This window comes from Nomia melanderi, chromosome 11, assembly GCF_051020985.1.
Source record: "Nomia melanderi isolate GNS246 chromosome 11, iyNomMela1, whole genome shotgun sequence".
NCBI classification, from domain to species: domain Eukaryota; kingdom Metazoa; phylum Arthropoda; class Insecta; order Hymenoptera; family Halictidae; genus Nomia; species Nomia melanderi.
Genome location: NC_135009.1, coordinates 1,070,795 through 1,098,470, shown reverse-complemented (window position 1 = coordinate 1,098,470; position 27,676 = coordinate 1,070,795). Strand labels below are relative to the sequence as shown.

General features: G+C 31.4%; 1 protein-coding gene across 2 annotated transcripts in view; it reads left to right on the top strand.

The window, feature by feature from the left end:
• Positions 1–27,676, top strand: part of centrocortin (cerebellar degeneration-related protein 2-like) — a 200,138-nt gene that overhangs the window by 9,322 nt on the left and 163,140 nt on the right. The window contains exon 1 of one of the 2 annotated variants that reach the window (XM_031978437.2): positions 16,664–16,801. The exons of the other annotated variant lie outside the window; for it this stretch is intronic. The gene's annotated coding sequence lies outside the window, so the exon portion shown is untranslated. Of the gene's footprint in view, positions 1–16,663; positions 16,802–27,676 lie in introns of those variants that run through there. 2 annotated transcript variants of the gene reach the window in all.

The window sequence follows — 27,676 nt, the reverse complement described above, 5'->3', positions numbered from 1 at the left end:
GTAACATGTTTTACAGTTTCCATTATTTTTTTCTATCGAAGAACGAATATTTTTCTTCAAATTATCTTTTCATCACAAAAGCCGCCTTTACTCTTAATGACAGCTTGACATATTCTGGGCATCCTGGCTATTAGTTTTTCGAGTGTTTCTAATTTTGTATCTTTCCTATATGCAATGCTCAACGTGTATTAGAGAATAAAAGAATCACGGGTTTCTGTATAAGCCGACAACAGAACATCTTTTTCGGTAGTAGGAAACTTTATTTCGAGCATTAGCTCTAAAATCACAATGCAGCGTGTTAATATCTTATGTAATAACAAACGATCATTTCAAAGTTGATCGGTATATTCGATTATGTCGGAAATCAGCAAATGATTTTTGGCCGGTGGTGTACGTGGCACGTCCGTGAGTTGAATACAAGCATAGTCGCGCGAACGTCGTGGCTGCTGCTGCTGGTATTAATCAGCTCTCGTTTTCCTCAGGTTACATGTGCTTTTCCAGATAAAAGTTATATTAAAATCGAAATGAAGTTTGATCAGTTATACAGTACATGCGTCTCCATTCTTCAAAACTTTTGTAACAAAGCGTACCCACTTGAAATCTGAGAAGACGGCGGCCGGCGAGAAGCTTCGCGGTTATGTTGGCCGTCCCACAGCGCGCTCACGTATATATTGTAGAATTCAATGTGTGGTAACAAAAGTTTTTCGCGATTATCTGGGAAACTAAATGTCAGCGACATTTTTTTCATATGAAAAAGTTGTTTAATATGTGCATTTTTTACAATATATAATAGTTTTATCAAGATCGCTTTAATATCTGCTAAGATATTACCAAATAACTAAGTTTTGTCATTATTATGGTACTATTAGGTAAAGGTACTTTCAACGAGGTTTCATTTTAACAATCTCTGTGAACAAAAATTTCATAAATACAATACAAAATACAAATGTAATTATTAATTGATAAAAAATGGAATTAATTATATACGAAAATGTAACAAATAATTTTAAAAACAACTTGAAAATTTAGGTTAGTTAAAAATGATCTTTTAATTAGTAACTTAAAAATGTTAAAATATGTACTATATGACATTTATTTTTAAAGCTTCGCGTGTTGGGAGTTTGAAGATGTGGCAACATTATAGTGAATATGTTTGCATACTGGTTTACCGTATTTACTACTTGGTGAATTTTGATCATTTTGCTTGGTGTAATTTTCCTATTGATCGTTCTTCAGGCGTAGAGGGTAAAGCAAAACCTCTGATTTTTTACACAGTCGGTAATTCAGCACTTGTGACACTGAATCCCATAAACTTGCAATCTCTATCCTATACCTCGTCCATGGTAGAACCGTTCACAAGCATGGCCACCCACCCATCACAGTACATTGACTCTCACCTTCGAAAGTTCAAATTATTGTCCTAACCTAATTTCCCCTTTTGCTGTGACGTAATCTTTTCACACATTTTATAAGAAGTTATGGCTGTAGGTACTTCCAAATGGTACTCATGGACAATCGAAATTTTTCACTCACTCAGGGTATTTGGATTTACATAACATACCGGGTGTTTTATTTTTATCCTGAGAAATGTTATCAACATATTCTATGGCTAAAAATAAGAAAAAGACGTTATATAAATATAGAATCGTGCATACTTTATTATAAAGTTATAACAAAACGAAGGTCTCTGATCAAGAAATTAGGACCATCCACAGTTTATAATATTTTTTGCGGTAATCGGAAATTATAAAGTTAAAACGTAATTTAATAATAGCTTTTATTAATTGTTAATATATATATATTATATTAAATAATTAAATATTAATAATTTGTTCCCCCTCTTTCTTTTTATTATAGCATTCACTCTTTTCGAGATACTGCATATGCATTTGTTGATCATGTCTTTGAGTTTGGGATAATTTTGCTACATGTCTACTACTAGTAAATGTTACTACTGATGAGACTAAGAGAAATTAATTAATCTTTACAAGAAGTAAAAATGAAACGTTTGAATTGGCTTAGCTCGAAAAAAGGAATTACACGTACTAACATTTTATTTTCTGTTACTTTTACACAATATCTTAGAAAGTCTGTATTCAACATTGAGCATGTATGCATTATTTAAAATAATGTGAATGATTTAAATACATTAGCATAACCTATATTGATTAACTTTTATAAGCAGAATGAATCAAATGATTAAGAGGTAACAGCTTCAAGGATTATTTGTAACTCCGTTCGAAAACTCGCATATCTTTCATTACCTACCACAAAATTAATGATCGCAGTGAGGCTTGCACTTTCCACTTCTTTCTCGTGGTTCCTTGTGGAAGTTCCCATCAGGTTTTAACACTCGATAGCTCATCATAATAAATACCCTCGTCTTCGTTGAAAAATATCCGGACTCTGTTAACGATCAGCGACTATTAATAATTTTAAGTGGGTGAAAAGTCTTCAGTTTCTCTTTATAGCCGTAGTAATGTTACTTAGTAATTACACTGTGGAACAAATTTGATCTTTGTTTGTGTCTTGCAATAATCACTAGGTGATTATTATAGAGCTCCTTACCCTAAATACGAATCCAAAAACCAAATTTCTGGGACATGTCCAGTTTTCTAAAAAACTGGGTTTTTGTAAAATCGGTCGAATTTTTCAGAGAACCAAATGCTACGTAAAAACTAAAAACGATAGGCTGTTGAAATATGTCGTAGAACATAAAGGAAACTTGCTAAAAAAATAGCTATAAAAATTTTGAATTTTGTGTATCATTAAATGTTTGTAAATGATAGTCAAAGTTTACAAAAAGGTACATGAGCGTACTTTGTATGCACTTCTGTTATATTTCTGTGGAAAGTGGATTGGTTGGTATGAATTTGCTATGTACCATTAGATTCTGCAGACATCTCTGAAGACGAATCCAACCCTCCCGACTCCCCCCCCCCTCATGCCACGTAGAAATAGTGCAATCAGGTTTTCTTTTGGAAAGGTTATGGAAATCTCCCTGAAGAGCGCGTGCACAGAATTTTGGCGCCACACGGCCATCGCTCGCCGGCCACGGCTATTCAGAGCGACAAGTGGGTTGGCTAGCACGAATTTGTCATGCGCCATTGGATTCTGCAGACATTTCTGAAGAGGAACCCCTCTGTGGGAAGCGTGAGATCGGTTTTTCTTTGGGCAGGGTAAGAAAATGTCCGTGAAGAGCGCGTGCATGGAACTTTGGCGCCACACAGCTATCGCTCGCCGGTCACACAAGGTCCGTGAGTATGCGTTGTACAGACCTGGACCCCGGTCACTTCTGATATGTATATATAATGTTCAATTGTTTTATAAATTTTCATAATAGTTATGAGAAGGCTTTTCACGATCATTCCGTTTTAAGTAATTTCAGAGAGAGACGGGAGGGGGGGGGAGTCACTACCAATACGAATTACTATTGTTCTCGTCAAAGGGCAGAGCTTATGAAAATATTGATTGATTTCTACGGTATACCTCCATTTCCGCAACGTTAGGGCAATGATTTCTGTTCTGAACAGTTCACCCGTTATATCTGCGGACTCTCGTGCACTGCGGTGTGTTTAAACAAGTGACAAATACGCAGTCGCCTCAGGCCGTCGCACACGATCGTTCTGAAAAAAGTTGCTTAGAATTACATTTCCGATAACATATAAAAAAATCATGAAAATCTGTGAAGAACACTACAAACTAAATGATTACCAAATTTTATTTTATTTTCTTTATTTATATTCTATAAGATATAAAATCTATATATTTGATAGTAAACATTTATATTGAGTGTATTTCGCAGTATATAAGGAATTTTTCAGAGGTAACATCAATATTTCAATTGCTCTTAAAATATAAATGTTGTTATACGTTAATATAAATAGACTTACTACTGGTATTTCGATAATTACAAAACGTGCTTCATGTAAGCTGATATATGCTTTAGAACAATTACGTAATCAGATCTGACATAATTGACAAATAATTTAACGAGGACCTTAAATTATCGAGAAAGAGTTCAAAACTCTGTAAGAAGATGTCACAAGTGTGTAGAAATGAAAGCAGGACGTGTGCAAAACTTTCTGTAAATATTGGGAATAGTAAGTATTATGATGTTAACTCTTAACATATTGTGCGTCAGATATTTTGTTGTTAATTTAACAAACCATCTGCTTTTTTGGTAAAAATGTTTCCAAATTACTTATGATTTAAATATAAGAAAATAAGACGGTCGAACATAAAAAGGTCGTGTCATGGCTTCGCACGGGCCTAGTTTATGACACGGGCGAAATCGTTAGAGCGGGTCCTGAATTTTTCAAAATTCTTCAGGCTCGTCGCACAGTAGGCCAGAATTGAATAAACGCGGACAAAATTCATGTTTATCATTTTTATATCAATAACTACGAAAGTAACTGTTTCTAGAGTTTTGGGGATCGCAGAATCTGATTCTGGTATTATTCTTTTAGTAAGATGAGCAACTACCCTTAGAAAACTACTCTTATGGCGGTGTTTTACCCTAAAAAAATGAAACTTAGCTAATCTACTCAGAATACAATTTTAATTATATACTTATCTAATATATACATATCTAATGCCCTCAAAACTCAATAGGTAAAGAATTATTTTTAACAAAGGTTTAGATGCCTATTGATTTAATACAGTAAGGTGTTCCGAACATATTTTTAATGAAAGGCTTGAAAAGTTGCGAAGACTTTAATAATACACTGTTTCTATAGTGTAAAAACGAATAACCTGAAACACTGATTATTTTATCAGTCAAATTATATCCTTAAAAGAACGCGAACCACCTTTTGCCGTCGTCCGCTTCATAATGACTATATAGTCGTCTTGTATTAGACACTATGTTATTAGAACATGCTATTATTAACGAAGTGGTGCCCGATTATTTACAAACATTTCTCAAATGTTATATAAAGCAATAAGTATGTTAGGGACCAAGAAATATAATAAATGAGCGCATAAACTTTAAAATTACTAAACTTTTGCATTTCACTTGAAATGTTTTTTGTTTACAAAAAATGAGTACCACACACTTAGTATTTCTCAAATATACGTTTTAGTTTAAGTTTTGCTTACTAAAACATCTCAATCAAGTTCTTTGCCTCAGACGGTGCGCCGCTCTACCACGACGCAGCGTCAGGAGGTTGGGCATCAATTATACTTTTATTGTTACTAGTCCGTTATCTGCAAGTATGTGCAAGAAATTTGTATACGTCCACCTTAGATATATTCCAACGGATACACTCATACAAATTGCAACTTGAATTTTCATGAACTTCGCTTTGTAGACGTCCATAAATCAGAAAAAGAGGAGAAAATAGGCCTCTATAAAAAAGTATTTAGCATAAGGTAAAAATAATAATATTTCAATATTACATACACTTATAGACAAAAGTATGTCCTTTAACACTATAATTAAATTAGACAAAACTGTTATCTATATGAAAACCACCTGTGTCTATGACAGGTATTGTTTTAATGTTTACACTAATAGTCAGTTTGTACATTTAAAAGTTAATAGACCAAATTTCATTCATTTTTAGCAAAGTTGCAAATTGGACTTTTGCTTACGTTTTTACGGTTCTGGCCCACTGTGCGTCGTGGAGGCCGGATTTGAACTTGCCGCCCCGTTGGAAAGTACTCCTGCCAAAAACCAGGCAAATTTTCATGCAATGGCAAAGGTCAATCGCGGACATATGTATAGTACAGCTCTGACCTTTCGGTTTCGGGTTTCGACGCGTGGTCGGTATTGGCTGCAGGATAGTAACAAAGGATGAATCCCCTTGCTCCTCTGACATTTCAGCTTGCGAGTAGTCTGCCAACTCGTCAGACCTACGGTTTTCCCGAAAAACTTATTGACCTATTGCGCCCACTTCCGCAATTGTTCCCCTTCTATGCATTGGCAGAGGGGAAATTCATTTCTTTAAGGGAGCAAGAGTGCCGATGAGCATAGACAAAAACGAGAGCCTAACACGTTGGGTTAGACGCGACATGATTCAACAGTCGGAACCATCGAGAACTTCACATTTGAAAACGAGAGTCCGCTACGTGGAGAAAATGCGAAAAAGTTCAACGTCCGGAACTATCGAGAATTTTCTCACTCAATCTCGCGAATTTAGTTAAACGCACCACACGCTCCGAATACGCGGGTTCAGATGCCCTTTAGTTAAGCTGGCACCATACGATCGTTCGAGATTGCGTTCACATTCCGACAATATAGTATGGAATTAGAAATCCTTGTCACATAATATTTACTTTTAGGGAATATTTTAAAATTAGATAAGCAATTAAAATACATGTATTAGAAATTTTTAAATGTTAAAACTAAGTACTAAACGCATAATATCTCATCATCTATCTATCCTAGGAGCAACATATAAAAATGTTTATATCTCGGGAACGTTTGAAATTCAATATATGTTCACTAAGATTTTTTCGTTCAGTATCGTGTGTCTTATGTACCATATAAATATTACAATATTTTTATTTTAGCAGCCTGTAGGTATATCACAGGTCATTGTTGATTATTGGTATTTGTTACTTACCTACAAGATTCGCGGGTCACGAATATACTGCAGATTTTCATACATTTATAAAAAGTTGGAAAACACAAAACTGCACAAAAGGCACACAATATCTACGTAAATATGTATAAAATAATCAAAGTGTAGTTGATTCTATAACGTTTATCACGAAAAACTAGCTTTTATTCTGATTTTTTTTGTTAATTACATTTTCAAAAATTAGAATGCGCATAAAGATTTACAGTCTAGTCATGAGATCAAACGAGTTTCCAGCCTCTTAACTGTGTATGTTTCAAACATGAGCATTCATGAAAGCGCGATTCGAGACGAATTAAATTAATATACATAGTAAACACTGATAACACTGATTCACTTCAATATTGAATGGTTTGTACTAGTATGAACATTATGGTTCGAATAAACACAAAAATCATTTATTAAATAAACACGAAAATGAGGAACTATTTAGAAATGCAATTGAACTTGAATGACGATTTAACTCATCATTCCCAGTTAAGAGATTAAATACTCGTAGAAATACAAAATATAAAAATAAACAAATAAATTATCCATGGTGAGACATATTTCCGTCTGCATTTAATTTTCAAATGATCGTTTCGAATAATTTCCCTGAAAATAATGTAGTTGAACAACTGTTATACTGAAAAAATGGCTGTAACTTGGAAGTATATACTGTTACATTAAGTTTACATTTACAAGAATTTTTTAATCTTTGATATTATTATACTTTCTTGATATTATTGTATCTTCCGCATATTACAAGATTTCTTATGTATTAATAAATAAATGTATAGCAGAATAAGTTTAGCTTAGTATACGAGTATCGTTGTGCCGTATTACTCCGCAATAACGCAGAAATATAGAATTGATTTAATAGAATCCAATACGGTTCTAGGGCATTATTAAAGAAAAAGTATACTTAGGTGACCTTCAACTGGGACACTCAATATAATGAATTTTATCAATTAATGTGTTTATTATTACATGGCAAGTACTGTTCCATATATTAAGCTATTAATTCTGTCGATATATATAAAGCCATTAATTCCAGATGTCGACCTTTTGTTTCAAAATATTTGATCAAAATAATACTGCTACAATTTTGTTTACAATTTAAATTATGACCGTTATTTTCAGTAATCTTTTCCACTTCTCCAGAAAAATGCAGTTCCCTTGAAGGCAAAGTAAGCAGTTATTGGCCCAATTTTCACTTCGTCGAGATTTTTTAAGTACTGTTCACTTAGAAATTCCCATTCTAACTTTGACATGATTCTGCCAATGGTTCTAAACAAGGTCAAAGATTGAAAATTAAAATAGTTATGAAATATTCTTACTTGTATTCCATACGTTTCTGTGTAAGTAAGATGTTACATTCTACTTCTTCTCTATCAGTATTATTATTATTACTATCACTATTATTCTTACTATTATTATTGATATCACACCCATTATGATATCATACCATGCCTGCATCCATCTGATATGCCTGTTTTTCACCATCTCTATCTAAAAACATCGATCATTCACACCGAAATGCTCCGTTAGCATTATAACTGGGTTTACTTGTAAACCTAATTACTCTGTATGAACATCTTATACATCTGATGAAGTGTAAACATAACCGGCAGTCCGACATCCAGATCTTTAGTCACTCCAACTCCCAAACGCGAATCATCAAGGCCCAAATGTTTCCCCCTCTTTACTACCAAATTCTCCCGAGTTTTCCTAAATTCCGTCAACCGAGAAGAAGAGTAGAATTATCCTAACCACGCAACCATCAAGAATAAGTCAACACCTCTACCTCGTATTTCCAACCCGGACTCGTCATCGTGTGACACAATAAAACACGCAAAACCTAAGAACTGTGGTTTTACTCTGGATCTGGACAAGATCCCACTCTCTTTTTCGGGAGTATTCCTGCCGCGTGTTGTGACAACATAACAGAAGGAATTTTTATTTTCTTGAAAGTAGAAAAAAGTCCCTGTTAAACAGAAATATATACTTTGCTTTGAAAAAATTCTAATTGCGATAAACGTGAATGATATCGTGGGAAGGCGTAGGTAGATTTGAAGTTTAACCCTTGAACCGCTTGGTAAAGTTTTATAAGATAGGCACATCTATGAAAATTACAATATTCATCGTTTTTTATATTTATTCCACCATCAATTCCTTAGATAATGCTAAGAAATAAAGTATTCCTAACTTCTATATTTTTTACCCTCAAAAATCTGTTGATACAAGTGTGATCCTCCAGGATTGTTATCAATCACACATAAAGTATTAGAATATACAATAATTGATAAAACAAAACTGTTACGCCAAATTAAAACGTAAATATATGAAGTCAACTTAAAACTGAAGAAAAATTACTTAAAAGTTAAAATAACTAACATTGTCAAACTATAGAATAATTTGTAAGTACTAATTCTTTTATATTTGAAATTCAAAGAAAGCACTTTATATTGTAACAGAATTCAACAAATAATGATTATATAGAATTTGTTTCGATTCAGTCACGCTCTGGTATAAAAGATAATGACACAGGTATGTAAGTAACTGTCCAGCTAAATCGCAACCGCGAAACAAACTGACAACAGTATCTCTGTACTACTCATTGACTTGCGGGAATCGTTTAAATACAAATATTATTTAAATGCCGAAGAATTCATAAAACAATAAGGTCAAATAAAAGGAAAGAATTTTTCAGGTATTATCACAAGAACAATACTAAACTATGGTTTTTAAATAAAATTCCATGCATATTTACCGTAATAATCAATTGCTGCAACTTGGATTATAATAATTTGTACATCCCTTGCACGTTTACATGTTATACATAATGCAAGATGCAGCTGTCATTTCGAAATATTAGGAGGACCATAGAGAAATCTATTATTTTCAATCTCATCAGAAAATCTTATCATTTTATATAAATTATGAAATATTAATCCAACACGTGAATTGGAAAAATGAATGATTAGATCGGGAAGTGCCCTATGTAAAAGAAGAAGGAGATTATATTTTGCATTAATACTAAAAAATTTATATGAAATAATAAACCTTTCTGTTGGGACTAAAAATAATGGTTTATCGGTTCTACTAATGTATACATTGCAGTATCTTTTATTAAATTCTGAAAAAGTTGGTCTAATTAACTTTTTATATATATATATATATATATATATTTCATGCATGTAATACACAGTGTCGTTTATATTTTATTATTTCGTGCGTATTGATACACGATAATTTTCATGACTGATAAAAGATTTTTTAACTGACATAAATATCGAAGTGGGTCCAATAGATCTTTCTAATTTTTTAACACTATAACGCGGTTGTTCTAGTAATGAGTGCGATTGCCCGTCAAAATAATGGGTTTCAGTTTTCTTATTCCGCAATTATTGATCCTAAAAGCGTTAAATATCCAAAATAATTAAAAAATAAATAGTTTCACTTCAGTACTATAACTAATATACGAAGAGACCGAAAAAAATCTATTCTTACAATTTTCATAAGGATTACATAATATTCATGTCCAACTCTTGGTTGATCTAGTCTTAAGGGTCTAGATATTATTGTAAACCTTGAAGTAACCTAACGTATAGGTTATAACTTTCTACCGAAACTTTCGTTTCAGCTCAAATAAAAAGAGAAGAGAGGAGAATACCACAGAAAGAAAATTGCTACTGAACGCGTTGTTTGATTGTAATGTCCCGTTGTATTCAACTGTATCCAAAAAGGAAAAGAAAAAGAAAAGTGGTTAGAAACTTTCCGCGCCGATAGAACAGTTACGAGCATAAGTAACATTTTGTACGCCGATAAATAGTGAACCGTTCAACCTTTTAAGGCTCGTTCCTGAGATTTTACTTTCCTCTAAATTATTCGATTCCGCGTGGTACCTCTTATCTGATAGCATTTAAGTGTGTTTCGTCGTACGCAGGTGCATACACTGTTTTCATTATGCGCCTGATATACCTGCGAATGTGCTTGTCGTAGTTAAGGGAGAGTTGCAAAACAAATACCTCTTCCATTTCTGCGATTAGATGCAATTGCCCCGATTTCACGCCGCCATCGATCCGATCTATCATCCGATACGTGTTAAACCTTTACCTCTCAGGTCGCGCAAACTAATTTAAATCTGACCTCTCTCGCAGCTGAATATCCATTGAATCATACTTTTTCATCTATTTACGTCATGGAGAGTCGGTTGAGTTTTACTACGCTTCGTGTTATTTACTGTCTAACCTAGTATTTCAGAATATTCGTACATCTGAAAAATAGGACAGTATCCGTTGTTGCCATTGCACCGATTTTAATCACCCTCGAGATTAGCGTGTTTTGTATAATTAATTCGTCCCTTGGTACAGTTAATTTCAGCGCACAACATTTAGGGGAATTTCAGCTTTTATATAATTCTGCTAACCAAATGTTTATGAAAATTGTGTCTGTGGAATCTGTTGAAGCGAGAAAAAAGATACTTTATTAATATTGTTTGTTATGATTAATTAGTCCAAATAAAACTTGCAAAATATTTTTGTAAGTGCACAGTTTTGAGAACATTTGCAATAAGGATTTCTTTATAATCCGTTGTTACTTCTGGGTAATAATTTGGTAAACATGACAAATTCATCTTCATTTATTGATATCAAAAATTAGATAAATACTACTAATTCTTGACGCAGCCGTTATTTCACATTTTTATTTGAAAGAAAAATAGCAATGATTGGAAGCAATGAAAGGAACGTAATTTTGGGAAAACATCGGATAGAGTTATAAGTCAAAGCGAGAATGAATGTCTCAGATGTTTACATTCAATCATCATTCGAGATGGTATGTAACTTATCTTTCGTTGAAGCTATATTAAATTTGTCATTGATTAGATTGAATTTGATATAATCGAATAACGTTAGAGAAGTCAGTTGTTGAGAACAATAACTTAGTTTTATTATAAAACTATTCAGTGAATCAATTTAACTTGTTTATATATCAGTGACTCTTTAAATAAAAGTCTAAAAGTCATGGCTTCGTATTTCGAAATGACTTAATTACAATGATTTTCTCACTTTTATTCTTATTTTTCACTTATACAAAGCAATATGTACGGTGGCCAAGAGTTTAAAGCTTCTTTTTGTTATTTTATACAATAAATTATACAACTTTTCACATATTTGTAAATTATTTCTATCACCCCCTATTTTTAATTTCTGATATTTTGTAATACGAAATTGCGAACGTGGTTGAAAACGCCACAAGCTATGGTTAGAAGTAATGTAATAAACTAATCAAAACAGTGATATATGGATTATTACCTACTTTTTAATTTAATAATTATATAATATGTTCGTTTTACCTGAAAATAAGTTCTACTTTAAAACCATAAGTACGGTATAGTCTATCAAAACAGATTGTTTTGTTATATCGCATATAATACAGTCCGAGACAAAAAGACAGCACATCCTTTACATTTGTATCTTTCATATTACAGACTGAAAAAATGTATAGTTTATTTTGTGAATAATTTTCGATAGGCATGTACAGTGAGTAGCTTTAATATTTGGACACCACCAAAGTTTTATTTTGACCTATTACAATTTTTTGCGTTCCTAACGCAAACAAAACTGACATGGTCAGGTATAATATTAGGGTATTATATCTAATTAATAATAGTATACATTTTATTTATGTAAATTACAGTATTTGTTAAATAATACGTTTCAAATAAAACAATGTATGATTCTCATGTTACTTTAATATTCGGTCACTTGGAATTGAGGCAACTTTCGCGAACTTTTGTGCTTCCGAGATTGAAGGTTACATTTATTTATAAACAAGCTAGATTGTATGTGGCAATATTAAGCCCGATACCATTAGTTATATTCCGATATTCGTAAAATCCACGCGTTATAATGGCACGTAAAAATAATACTAGCTTTAATATACGCTAACTAATCACTTTTCACGATACAAAAGAAAAATCGCATAGAGAAATTGCTGCCATGCTCAATTTAAGTAAAAGCACATCAGGTGATATAATCAGACGATTTAAACACGAAGTTTTTGAAACAAGATATGGGAAACAAATGTTATTGTAACGTTAAATAAATGAAAATTAACGTTCATTTTGCAATGTGCAATATTTTTATCCCGGACTGTAGTTTGAAAAATAATCTGATAGGCGGAAAAATGTTTAACCTTAATCAGGCTTTAGGGTTTTTTCGATTCAAATCGAGATTACTTTTGCTGTGATTTTTTAAAGGGGCGAATGAAGATTTAAATGGTCACAAATTGTGCACATACCCTACTCTATAGGTAGAAAAAAATAATTCTAAATTGACAAAGAATATAATCAATGCATCCTTAACACATTCACGACCGCTGACGTAAATTCGCGTTTTTGCAAGTACTTTTCTTTAACGGAAAGTTGTTAATTTCAAACTACGGATCGTTACGAGACTAATATTTCAAAACAAATTTTGGATTTTTTGTCCTTCTTTTAACGTAAAAAATTTACAGCGATTAGCTTAAAATTTCCTCCATGTTTACCGAAAATGAGTATTAGAAAACCGAAAAATTTGCTGTTCGCGAATGTATTAAGATACAATTATTCAACAGCAACGAAATATTTGACAGCAATGAATTATAGATATTATGCATGTACATAAAGGAAACGTTTAACCAGTCGGAGCAACGAGTTTTGACAAGTGGAATATAGTTGTTTTATGTTCGCGCATCCTCTTCTCTAAGAGAGAGAAAACTTCCGAGTTTCTAATCTCTTAACTCGGGAATCCGCAATGATTTTGCGCGTTAACTTTTACGAGGTGCAGGTTTAATCGTGACTACGGAAAAATTTACGAAACTTGTTGGAATCTAATATCGTGTTGATGTTGAATCGTTAAAGGCCCGCCGTGATTTATCCAAACGTAAGAACACGCGCAACGATCGCCGGGTATCGATCACCTAGTGACCGTAGAAGGAAAACAGAGGATGGAAGTAGAAGGAAATCGAGAACATCGTTTGAATTTTTGTGGTCGCAGAGTATAATCTTGTACCTGGAATCGAATAGTACTGTTTCTGCAGTTAACATCGGTTCTGAATCTTAGAAGCTGAACGGGAAGCTATGCAAGAGAGTACACTACGTAGCGACGGTATCCAGACCGATACCTTCCTTTTTTTGTTAGACTGTAATTTAAACGAGAGAAAATTGCCCTGAAACGATTTTGTACTTATACTTTATTCTAATAAATTTTGTTTAACGTTCACAATTAATATTCTACACAAGTAAATCATGTGCAGATGTTATATTATATTATGTTATTACATTATGCTATGTTGTTGTTGTTGTTGTTGTTGTTGTTGTTGTTGTTGTTGTTGTTGTTGTTGTTGTTGTTGTTGTTGTTATTGCTGTTGTTACACATATTTTTGTATTATACGTTATTAGAGTAATATATTACAATTTTCATAAATTTTTAATATTGTAACACTGAATAAGAAGTAAGAAGTATTCGTATGCTATTTGAATTATTAATCAGAACAACAAACAAGATCAAATAAAACTGTGAAATAAAATTTTCACAGCATAATAAACTTCCATGTTTACAGCTGATTCAGTAAATGAATTTCCTTATAAAATATTGTAAATTCACCTTTATTTAATTATTTTATTTATTTATTTATTCATTTAAATTCACACACATTAGAATATATGGTCATGTATTTTTATTTAACTTAGTAAATTACAAATTATAAATTTGATTACTTCATCTATCGATTATCGCTGCTACCTTTATTTTGCACTCTTCTAATGCTTCTATTTAATCTATTGAAGAATACAATGATATAATAAAATGGATTCTTTTTATATAAATTCTCTAGTTTATGGTGATAATAAAATTGATACAACTATTTACCTATTTAAACAGTTCTTTATCTTCTTTATCTTCATAGTTTCGATAGCTTAATAAGCTTATTATAACTGAAAACTCAAGTTCATTTTATAAAACAGAAATAACAGTTGATTTTAATTGTTAATTTGTACATTTAGAATCATTTATGCATAAAGTTATTTATAAATAGAAAAATTGAAGAAGGAAATTGATAAACAGTTCTAGAAATTTTCATATTTATTAATAAAATTTCCTAACAGACAGCGATGTATAACGTTTGTAATTAAGTTCATCGAGAGAATTTTTACTTAATCTACTTATGATACAGGTTTCATTGACTTCGTAGTACTACATATTAGTCGAAGCATAGTATTCCTTTATATAGCATGATCGCTCCGAGCTGTTAACGTATTTATAAACTGTAGTAGATGCGCTTAGGTGATTGTTTCATTGATTAGTGCCGTGTTACCCGTATTGTGTAATTTTTCCATGTGTTTACTTCTTTTGTAAAATGTCCATGTTATTTTTAATGATTCTATAATTTATTAATCAATAATTAAATTATATAAACTATTATACATATTACTATAGAGATAACAATCAACAATTAAATTATTCGATACTAGTAAATACTTTGTCATCTATATTATTTTTTGGTGGTGCTATCCTTCATTTATGGTTAAAATGATTTCTCATGGTAATACATACATCAAGTAAAGTGAATTTTTTTAAGAAAACGCTAATAAAATAATCACTATAATAAATTTTGGTTTTTCAATTTGTATAAATTGTATAATACATATTGTATAAAATTGAATTTAAAAAAATGTTTTCTTATAGCATCATCGATACAGATACTTTGAAGGTTTTATTTAAATAAATTATCTCATACGATACCAAGTTAAAAATTAATAGAAATTATAATAAAATATTTTACCCTCTACGTTTAGAACCTTATAAAATTTTAAATAAATTGAATTCATTTAATACGAGTGCTCGATAACTTCAATTACGTTGCTGTCTTATATAAGGTATACAGTTTGAATCGATACTCGAATATCTTCAAAACTACTGATGATACAAAAATATTGTTAGATAGAACCAGGCATTGAAAAGGTTCCGAAAATAACTATTTGTAACTATTATATATCGGTTCCAACAGAAACAGTTATAGAGAACCGAAATAAAGTCATAACTATTATTCAGTATATCGGTTTCGATTCCGGTTCTTCAGAACTAATATTTCTATAACTGTTATTTTTCGGTTCTGTATTTTGGATCTACATTTCTTTCAGAACCGAAATATATTATCGAATCGAATATAATATGGAATCGAAACCAATATATCTTAGAACCGATATACCAAATAACAGTTATGACTTTATTTCAATTCTTTATAACTGTTTCAAAAACCGAAACGGATACCATAACTGTTTTTAACCGTTGAATAGAAATTAAATCATTTCAAGATACTTATCTTGAAATTATCTGATTTGAGTGAGCTATTTCTATTTGGAACGTAGAGAACTTATGAAAGTAAATTTCGTTTTTAGTTCTTCCAAACACGACGTAAATCTGACTAGTTTTATCAATTTTAAGGAAATAAACCTGTAATTTTATTAATTACATCAAGTCGGTAAAACTAGTCCGATTTACATCGTGCTTGGACATATTGTAATCACAACAATCTCAGAAATCCACTGGCGTCATATTTGAAGAGGTAAGGTTAAAGTTATTACACTTGAAATTTTCTTCATTGCATGTTTATATTTGACGCGTGCAGTATCGCTTTGAAGTCTTGGGTCTTCATCCCCGATGCTCGGACTGTGTCTATTTCGCTTCTTCCAATTATACTCATTTTCCGACTTTGTCAAACTGTGCTCGAAGAGAAGTAACGAAGAACGCAAACGAAACAGAATACGACAAAGTGAAAAACAACGATAGGGAATGAATATGGGCGTTAACTTCTTATTTTTATCTCAATTTGTGATACTTTGTTTCATTTGCAATTTTCGTTTACGCGAATCAGCCAATAACAAAAGCGACCTAAACCGACGCGTTAACGTTCATCGCGGGTGGACGTGCCCTCTTGCCGCACGTGTCCTCTTTGGTTCGGGGGTGAAGTTAGCAAACGTCGTTTCAGGACAGTACAGTGCAGTTTTCACATCAGCTCCATCTACCATCAAGCTAAGTAAACGTGCATAGGGTCAAGGGGACTCTTCCACTCACGATGCTCGGGTTGTTTCGGCTTTCGACGCATGGTCATTATTGGCGCGCGGCAATAAAAGAGAACGGAAGCGAGACTGAATGTGACTGACTAAAACGGAACTACAGTACATTACTCACGTGAGCCAAGCTGTCCAGCTTCCTTTATTTTCTGCGACAAATTCTAACTGCCTATCGTTTTTAATTTTCACGTAACACTTGGTTTTCTGAAAAATTCGACCGATTTTACAAAAACCCAGTTTTTTCTAAAACTGGACGTGATCCAACAATTATCAATTAACGCACTAACACAAGTAATTCCATTTGAAGAAAAGTTAAGTTGATCTTCATAAGTGCATTATGCGTTTACATAGGGGAAGTTCACTGACAACGAACAATGTAACCTTCAAAATGATTCAACTTCTATTGAATACATTGTTTAGTCTCATCGATAATTTCGAGGATATCCGAGTGAAATTAAATGGGATACCGTATGTATTTTGCGTCGTTTTTCGAATGCTCTTGCTCATTACCGAAGAGAATATACTATAGATACCGTCGAATTTATGGTCAACTGCTTTACGTGCTGATTCTTGACGATAAGTTCAAGTTTACGATCCACGGTGACAGCCAGGCGTTGGGTTAACCGTTACTCGCGCTTAAACATTTAACGCCTAGAGTGTAATCCGTGGTGCCACAGTGAAATGATGAATGATCTAGTGTACATCACATTCCCCTTGTTTGTGTCACCTTTGACCCTTGTTACGGTAGATATTAAAATCATTTAAAATACGCACAGAAGGTATTTAGAATAGTTACATGCCACTCAAACATCCCGCATAATATAGATATAGAATATTAAATTTGTCGAGATAAAAATATTATATAAATTTATTATAATAACTGTATATAATTATTACATTGTAAATGATTATTACATAATTGTATACAGTTATTTTAATACATTGACTGCTATGAGAATTTCTAGCATTTTGAATAGTAATACTTATTCGTTAATAACAAAGGCAAATGATATTGAAAATAATTATTAATGGTTTAATATCACAGTAGTCACGTCACACTATGATCTAACTACTTATGTTACTAAATATTTTTATTTAAAATCAGATTCTTTATTATAATTGTTCTTCATTAATTTAGAAGCTCCGGTCATTAGTGACCACCATGGCAGTCAACATGTTAATAATTTTCAAATCAATTTTTCAAGTTAAGTATACATGAAACGAAAATGCATTGGAATAAACAAAAGTCACACCAGTTTCTTCCTTGTAGATTTAGTTAGTTACTTTCATTGAATATAGCACGGTATACAAATTATAATACATTTTTATTGTTTTATCATGTGTGTCATTGTGTACATTCACTCAGGAATTTATTGACTATGTTGCATATTTTTATTACAACTACTTTTTGGATTGTAATATTTATATCCTCTTCTATAAATCATTGAAATCTCCTGTACAGAAAATGTAAATCTTATTACCTCATAAATTATACATAATCCTAAATATTTGTGTAAACGTTTGAATTAATCATAGCTGTCTGATCATCAATTCTGTTAAGGTTTCTCGTCAGGTTTCAGTCTTTTAATTCTATTAAGTTCAGTTCAATATATTGCATAATTATGAGGTTACAATTTTCTATTCTTTAGAAATAATTTTGTAATTATTCTCATAAACAGAACGTCAGTAAATGAAGTTCTACTGTATTTGGAATCATTTTTGTTGTCTGTTTCGGTGATAGCTTGACATTTTAAAAATATTTTCTTAAATTGTCTGTTTTAGCTACACAGTATTTTTTTGTATGGATATCTCTGCACTCTTTTTTAGTAGCATGTTTGAAGGTTACAATTCTTTCAATACAAAAATTGAAACATAATTCATTGTCTCCTGTCACATTTATCCTAGGTATTAAAGGAGTACAGGATGTAAGGTCTTGATGCTGCCATTAATCTTTAATACATGGTATTTTTAAACCTATGGAATCGTAAATTTTCTTCCATTTTTAACTTTCGTCTTTAAAGTAAACTAAATTGAAGTTGCATTTAGACCTTAAATACAAAAAATGTATACATGTACTAAAATATAAAACTTTTCTATTAGTAAAGCTGAACGTGCTTTAATTGGATAAATAGTATAGGATCGCCTTTTTGATTCCACATTTTTCAACCTTTAAATATGGACCTCCAACATACCTCTGTATAAAATATCCTGAATTTTGAAATCAGTGTTTTCATTATATAGTTCATATCATTGCTATGTAAAGATATTTAAACAAGTAAAAACAAATAAATACAATACATTTTTTTATTAGTTGCCACAAACGAGAATATTTAACATTAATTGGTAATTTTTAAACTTCTATACTTAAAGGTTAAGAGTTTTCAAATGTTTTTATTGCTTCTGTTGTCTCAAATTTTTCTTCCCGTATGCGACACATTTTACATTTGTTCACAACAAAGTCCATACTTTTTTTCTGGTATTAATTTTTCTTTGATCTTTAGATAAATATTAATTAATAGTTTATACGATTTCAATCTGTATCTTATTATATTACTCCCATGTTGGCAAAGTGAACAAATTATAAATATAAACGCAGTAAATTGTGAAGATAAATTAATGCGATCTATAATGAACATGGTTTTAGAAATGAAAGTAGCATATTAACAGCAAATAATTGCGTTAACAAGGCAAAGGTACATGATTGTTCCTGTTAACACATTGCGTACCGTAAAAAAAACCATTATTTTGTTTCCTTCGAATTTTTAATTTTTAATATTTAAAAGGAGTTAATATTTGTAATTTCAGGAAATTTTCCTGAAAATAATGCCTTAATATTAACTTTGTTCATAAACTATTATTATAAATGTATATACAAGGCTACATATCATACATTATTGATTTTTCTATATAAATGTTTGTTAAAGTTTAAGTTTACCAACAATAAAATTCCAAATAAATGTTTATTTTACTAATTGCTAATTGAAATGATAGCTTAAAAATTTCAAGAAACATATTTGAATGTTATTTTGAATGTTCTATATAAATTTTGATCTGCAATATCCACTACGTGATTATTGTCGTGTTTCGTATCTCAAGAACACAGATTCGGAAACAGATTGATAAAATATCATATTTTAAACATATTGTATAATATTATAAACAGATATATCATTTTTTGGGGGAGGCGGAACTATGTATATATTCCTGTTTTACAAAAAACTTTTGTAGCGTTTATATATTTAAGGCAATAAATTCTTCTTAAAGTTGAAAATCAATATTGAATATTGGAACATAAAAATAATTAAAATGTGTTGCACAATACAGTCAGAGGACAATAAAACAAAAGTTGGAATACTGGTTTAATATAATTTTTACTTCAGTTTTAATGCTTTAAAGGTGGCAGTGGAAGGAATATATCTCTGCCTAATATATGCTTCCGTTAACAAGTCTACAAAAATATGAATTTGCATAAACTTCCGCGATCTACTAATGACCTGTTAATTACCGCAGCACGACTCTCCTCAGGTAACCGACCCATACGGTTGGGTGCTCTTGTCGGCTGATTGCATTGTGTACTTATTGTACCTATTATATGACTAAAATTTATAAACGAAATTAGCGAAATGATGGAATAACTCTGATGATCCACTTTTTGCAAATGACACATTTATGAAAATGAGCATGTTTATAATACTGATTCATTTCTGCCTTTGGAATAGTATACCGAGTATACTGAACTGTACTGATTTTGTATCTATTTCTAATCATGAAATAATTAAAAACTCTATGAACATATTGAATATTACATCAAGATTTATAAAAATTCAAGTAATTTGTTTCATGAAACAAAAATTGAGAGGCACAGATTTATTAATGACTGGGATATTAGCATTTTCCATAATTTTTAGTAATCCATAACTTCCAATATTAAAACAAGTATTTTTATTGAATATACGCTACATAAAACTAAGCTAAGGAAATTAAGGGTAATTTCTTTTACATATTACATAGTTTTCGAAACAAGCGGTTTTGAAATGTTATCTAAAACATGCGTATTCGATATATTGGGAAATTATGTATATTAAAATGTATATAAAAATTTACCTTCTGTCTTTTTGAAAATAAGAATTGGCTTATTGACTTATAATATTCGAAAAGAACATGGGTATATGTAATGAAGGTTAGAAATTCCTAACTCTTAACTGAAGTTAGGAAAATACAGTTTTATTAACAATTAAAATTTTCATAGTAAATAATGTTTCAATACATGAAAATTATATTTAAATAAACAAATTGAGTCAGAATAGATATCTAAATTAAAATAGGTATCTAACTCATGTCTACTGATTAATATGACGTAATCTTTAATTTGAAATTAAACCTTATTGTCCATAATACTATCATTAAAATTTCTATTCGTTTAATATTTATTGCTTCGTTTCCAAGAAAATTCAGTTTCAAAATTCTCCCAGATAACATATCATTGAATAAGAATTCCGTTATTTGTGAATACGAACAAAAACTCAAAAAAATTTCAAATTTTATTTTCTCAAAAATGTGATATTTGTGATTTTATTTCTCTTTTCAAGTTTATTTTTAATACACTATACATAGTAACGACTGTCTCTAAAATAAATGAAAAGTACAGATTGCTTTTAATCCAAATGCTTTTGTTACTAAATATCGCTTTAAGTTTGTCCAAGAATGATCTTTCAAGATCATAGTAATCTTCTGACGTCAATGTTTAAATTAACCCATAAGGAAAATTACTTTATTACAGAATAATGCATCCTTCCACGTAATTTGTGTTTAATTTCCACAGTAAAAAGTACGATTAATTTCTAAAATGATGGTTCACAATCTATGATAAATCTTTACATAACCGATTTAACGTCGAATTGCAAGAGGTTGATTTTCTAGGTTCTAATAAAAATGATATAAATACGAATTAATATTCGTTAAAAATGTTCGTGGGGTGAAAGCTGCAAGTCCAGATTGATTTGCTGCTAAAAATTTATACACGACGATTACGGACGCAATTACCCGTTCATCTGCATCCACCTACAACACTGTGAACGCACACTTAACGAAAGTAGCCCGAAGAGATTAATTTTCCTTAACAAATGACCCAATTCTTATTACTAATAACCTAGTTTCTATGAAAATTCGCCGCGAGAAAACGCGTGTTTATCTACTTCGATGAGACGCACTGATATTTTTAGTCGATGACTGGACTCGAGGATTTTTTTTCTTCCGTAAAGGAAGATGATATTGGAAAAACATCGTTCATGACACGGTGACCCATAGCGTTAATGACGCGCTCCATCCGTCGTAGCAGCGTAAATGACAACCTGTAAGCGTTTCTTTCAGACTATACACGCCGGGGCAACTTACTGGCAGGATACTAAATATTCAGATACTATGTTGCAATATACCTAGGCACATTTATAACTGAGACAGGTGGAAATCGCATAATATAGTAGATATTCTGAAAATACTTTTTATGTGAGTTGTATAGATATTCTTGATTAAGACTAGAACTACCGCGCGTTTGATACGATTAATCCCTTGAGTATGGAATTTAGTTTCGAAAATCTCTTATTGTGCGTACAATAAAATCAAATAATGAAGTGTACACTCGTAAAATGCAGGCCAAATGCACTTATAATATATTCTAACGAAAAACTAAAGCGAAACGAAGAAGAATTACAGATTTGTCTAAAAAAAAAAATGGATAGTCTATCCTTGAAAAAGTTAGCTCCATTTAGAGTTTTAAGGTGAATGTATGTATATACTCTGTCGGGATGTAAAGTGTTATTTAATACTCGCGACAAATATGTTTACAAGTTATTTATTTACGTAGTCGAGTGTTCGGAGGCAGAACGGGTAATGTGTGCTTCCTCGCGCCTTTTCGTTTTATTTATCTTCGTCTTCGGAAAAGGCGTTACCCCTTGGAAACTTCGAGGGTGGAGCTAATTCCCTTCTTCAACGTCGCCTCGATTTTTTGGCAGGGGAAAAATTGTGAATTTATAATTTGGAATGTTTTTTCCGAGCCGCGCTGACCGTGCGGCCGAAGAAGCCTTAACGGGACATGGCTGGCAGCGTTTATGGTAGGGTAGCCTATTCAGCTACGCACGTGTAAAAAGTGTAAAATATTTTCGCCGACTTACAGACTTTAGGGTAGGCTTAATTGCCTATACCTAAACGTCTGTAAGTTGTCAATCGTTGAACGCAGTTATCTGGTTAATATGTACTCCTTATGAAAATTGTAACAATGAATCTTTTTTCGGTTTCGTCGCGTGTTTATTATAGCATTCAAGTGAAACTTTTGATTTTTTTCAATAATTTCGAATATTTAGCACTTTTAAGATACAAATGCACGTAATGGATACTAAACGATAAAATCTTTACGTAGATCTATGTTTTAGTTTTATTGTAGAAGCAAATTATAATCAATTCTCTATAATGATTTCTAGTAACATCTATGTTATAGAATTATTATTTAAAGAAATATTCATTTTCAAAGTAATAAATTGTATAGGTAAACATTACTTGAATGAAAATTTTTGAAAGAATTATTTGTAGATACACGTTACGTGATACTTTTTTTTTATATACAGGGTGTTCTATTTTAATCTCTAAATGCAATTACCTCTGTAAACTATTTTCTATTTAGAAAATGTCGGAAATGTAATTTTTTCTGTTCTGAGGAGAGTAATTTAATATACTTGCAATTAATTTCTCTCTAAGTGGACGTAGGAGATCCAAAGGTCTGTCCTACCTTTGAAAAATATTAAGGTTGAGTAAATTTTATTTTAAACAGACACAAAAAATAGCAATTTAAAACAATGAGTTCTTTTCATTAATTCATTATTATTATTTTAAAAATAATGTAGGAAATACAACTTTCTCTTGTATACAAATGAAATGTGTCATTAATAAATAATTTTTTCTGTCAGTTTATTCATTGCAATAAAATATGAAATGTCTCAATTTATTCAAACACGCACATTCATAGAAAAAAAGGATCTTATATTGACCTATGTTCTAGTATTATGTAACGTATGCATATTTATCATAGAACACGTAGTGAGAAGTTTTGTATTTCCTGATGATGTCAAATCAAACAAGATCATATGTTATTTAAATAATAATTTTTCAAATACTTTATTGTAATAATACTCATCTCTGAAAAACCTTCAAGATAGTGATTTTTGGAACAGGTTATTCCTACAAAATAATTGCATTCTGTGCTTTTACTTCCTTTATACGACGAATTATGGGATTGGCCAAAAAGTGGATCTTCATTGAAAGGTGGTAGAAAGTTGTCGAACGAGATGGGAAACGCGCAATTTAAAGATATATACTTTAATCAAGTGAAATTTGTTTTAAATTTTATTTAAGAACGTGTGAACACTTTCCTGTCAACTTAATATTTTTTCATATCCACATAAGTTTATTAAGGCAATGAATAGGTACCTATGTCAAAAACTTTTAGTATATTTTGAAGGATTAAAACTATGGAATGATATATTTTGATTGTTATACGGGGAACGTTTTGTGTGAATCGTATTACTAAAGAAGATTATAATTCCCGTATCTATAAAAATAATTTGAACAGCTTGTACAATTTATTCCTGTCAGGTTGCATTTCTCAAATACAACCATTGCCCGTGGGTACTTTACATCGTAGTATAACAGAATTTCGATTAACACGATCGCTGCTTTTTTCGATCTGTATCCTTCGATGGTATCCACGAACTCAATAATTCGGATTCTTTAATTATACCTTGGGATATGCGAGGTGTAATCTAGTAACTAGGACAGCCTGTAACTCTGTTTCTGTTGAAGTTAGGAGAAAATCGTACAGGAAATTTTTGCAAATTGACAAACTCTATCATACTGCGTTCATATAATTGCAAAATGCAACTGCACTTTTTTTAAGTTGAAACTCTATTATTATATATTTTTTTTGCATTAATCATTTCTTTGTATTCACTTCTTAAAAAATATTTTATTCTGAATATTTATTGAAAGAATGTTTTTAGTAAATGAAATAGCAGGTTCGTGATTCCAGTATGGTAAAATATTCGCACAACACTGTACAAAATATATTTTTACAATTCTTATATTTCAAATATTCGAATAATGCGATCAATTTCTGGAATTTATTATTCGCACTAATCGAAAGCTACCTGTACCATAAGATCGCATTTAAAGAAAATAGTATGTATAACGAGGTTGCTGCGATTGGAAAGACCATCGATCGAGGTAAGAGAATGTTTCAATGCTGATTGCAATCTAGCCTTGAGTCACGTTCGCGGAAGATATATTGGATAATCACAGAAAATTTACAGAATCCCGCGAAGCCAATTCCGGAAAGACCGTAGACCTTTCCGTTCTTCCGCAAACAACGTTGTGTCAAGAAACTGTCGACGACATGACGAAAGCACTGAATAACGCGTACTTTTACTCCGACCGGGCGTTAGTGTGATTACACGAGAGGCATGTTATGCGCATACAACCGAGGAAATTACGTATGATAATTCATATGATCTCGCGTGTCACCTACTTTCATACTAGTTTTCTACATTCCGATTGGCCACTGTGTTTGTACAAATGGTTCGCGCACTTCAAAGAAAATCTATGCCATCCTAGTTTTCACTGAACGACCAACTGTCTGGGAAAACAGTCGATCGTGATTTATTTGAGTTTCGACGGAGGAAGTTCCTGCGACCCGTCGAATCGACGCACAGTGGTTGATTTAGCCTTTTCAATCGGTCAAAGTTAAAAGCAACTGTGTACCGAATTTTGTTTATAATAAATAAATAATATTATACTCAATTAATTACTCAATTACTCAATTATAAAGTATATAATTGTTGGACGAATAGCACTGAAAAATTTTGAAATACAAAATTCAAAGTTGAAAAATTGAGGTTTTTTGAAAATTGATTTTTTCAAAAACTGTGGGCGATGCAGACACAGACCGCACGTTTGAATTCGGCATGAAAAATACTATTAAGATCATTCATTAAACCTTCTGTAACGAAAATCGTGTTCACCAATGTAATCTATATAAGTAACTGATATAAGTGTTGCGAGTGAATTTGGCGTGTGCATGATTTTTGTATTTCTCGAAACATCGTTGTACGTCGTATGTCATTCTTCTGACAATCTGTCAATTTGATCTGTATATTTACATAGTTGTTTATTAAACGATTCATACACTGTATGATTCTATCAATAATAAACAAAATAAATAGTAAATATTGCTAATTATATATACTTGTATAAAAAATTGTATGTTTATATAGAATGTCTTATATTATATTCCATATAATAAATAATAATAATACAATACGGTGTAGCATCTAATAACGATCAATTATGTATTATAGAAAAGTCTAATAAATATTAATTGTATAATTAATCGGTGGCGGTTAAGTGCTCAAACGGTTCGTGTCGATGTATAGAAAAAATGCTCTAAAAAAGAGCAAATAATTTGCTTGTATAATAAACATAAACCTTCGCTAAATATGATAGGATTTGGAAGGAGCCCAGGACTCACCCTGAAACAAGTAGAAATCATTCATGAAGTATTATACTTGTAACTAATATCATTGATTATAAATAACGCGTAAATATCAATAATTACGGAAAAATGGATAATAAAACGACGAAGTATTATTTGAAGTATAGTTTATACGTACTTGTAAAACTTTCAGTTTGCTACAAGTGTACACAATTTTTTAAAATATACGAACATGCTTCGAAGGATTAGGAGAGCAAATCGTGTAACGGAAACTCCAAACTTTCAACAAAACGTTGCAGTTTGTGAGCACAGGAATAAAGAAGAACTGTTGCTACCTTATTCTTCACACATTCAACTATCTCGGGGAAAAAAATGTTTCAATTTAGGTGAAATTTTTGAAATTTGCTTTTGGCCACTGTACAACGGTTTCATCCATGTGACTACTTGTAATAGCTGACGAATGTGTTGGAATCAATGAGATTAAGTAAATCAATAAAAGAATTTGTTAGAATTTGGAACTATTGGTATCTTTGTGAAAAAAATCCTACAACGATTCTCAGGGGATTTTCTCGAAGAGTGAAACTTCTACTTTTACAGTACCGAATTTGGTTATTTGAAAAATGGTTTAAGACAAAATTGTTTACGCGAAACTCTGTAGAGTTTTGAATTGGTTGCCAACGTATAAGGTTAAAACTTTGTGTTTAAAAGTGTTCTTGGTTTTTCACTCTGCAACTTGTGACAACATTATTTAATCTAAATATTTTTGTCGTCTTATACGGCACTTCACTTTATTATGTAATTTATTTGAGAACATTTGAAAAGTGCCAAAATTGTACTTATATATCTGTATTTATGATTATGACATTTTGAGTAATTGTAGCGAAAGATTAATTAAATGTATAGCTATTTCATCAAAATTGCGTGGCGAGTCTGTGCTGACATAGGACAGCAATACATTTAGGAACATTTTCCTCTGAGACAAAGAAACCTTGAATGATCCGTGATATTTTCTACGTATTCTCATTATATAACTACGAAAAAGTAGAGACATCATGTATAAAGTGTAATATGTACTAAAAAAAGTATTAAACAGTTCGTTTAATAAAGACTTTTTTAGAACATTTCGCAGACTATTGATTTTTCAAGATACTATACAACTTCATTATTCGTATCTATTTATTTATTTTTTTGAGTTCTATTTCGATTGTTTGTCACGAATGATTTAAAAGAAATCAATGTAATACCTATGATATAATTTTAGATAATAAGGTAATAAGACAATAAGATAATAAGATGATAGATAACGTAGTATCTATGGTATAGAATTTAAATGGTTAATGTTGTAAAATTATATTATAAACCGAATGAGAATTTGAATTTGACATTGTCTATAATATATGCAGATAAATATTTCGTGTTACTTCAATATGAAGTAGGAACGTATTCAAAAGTACTTCT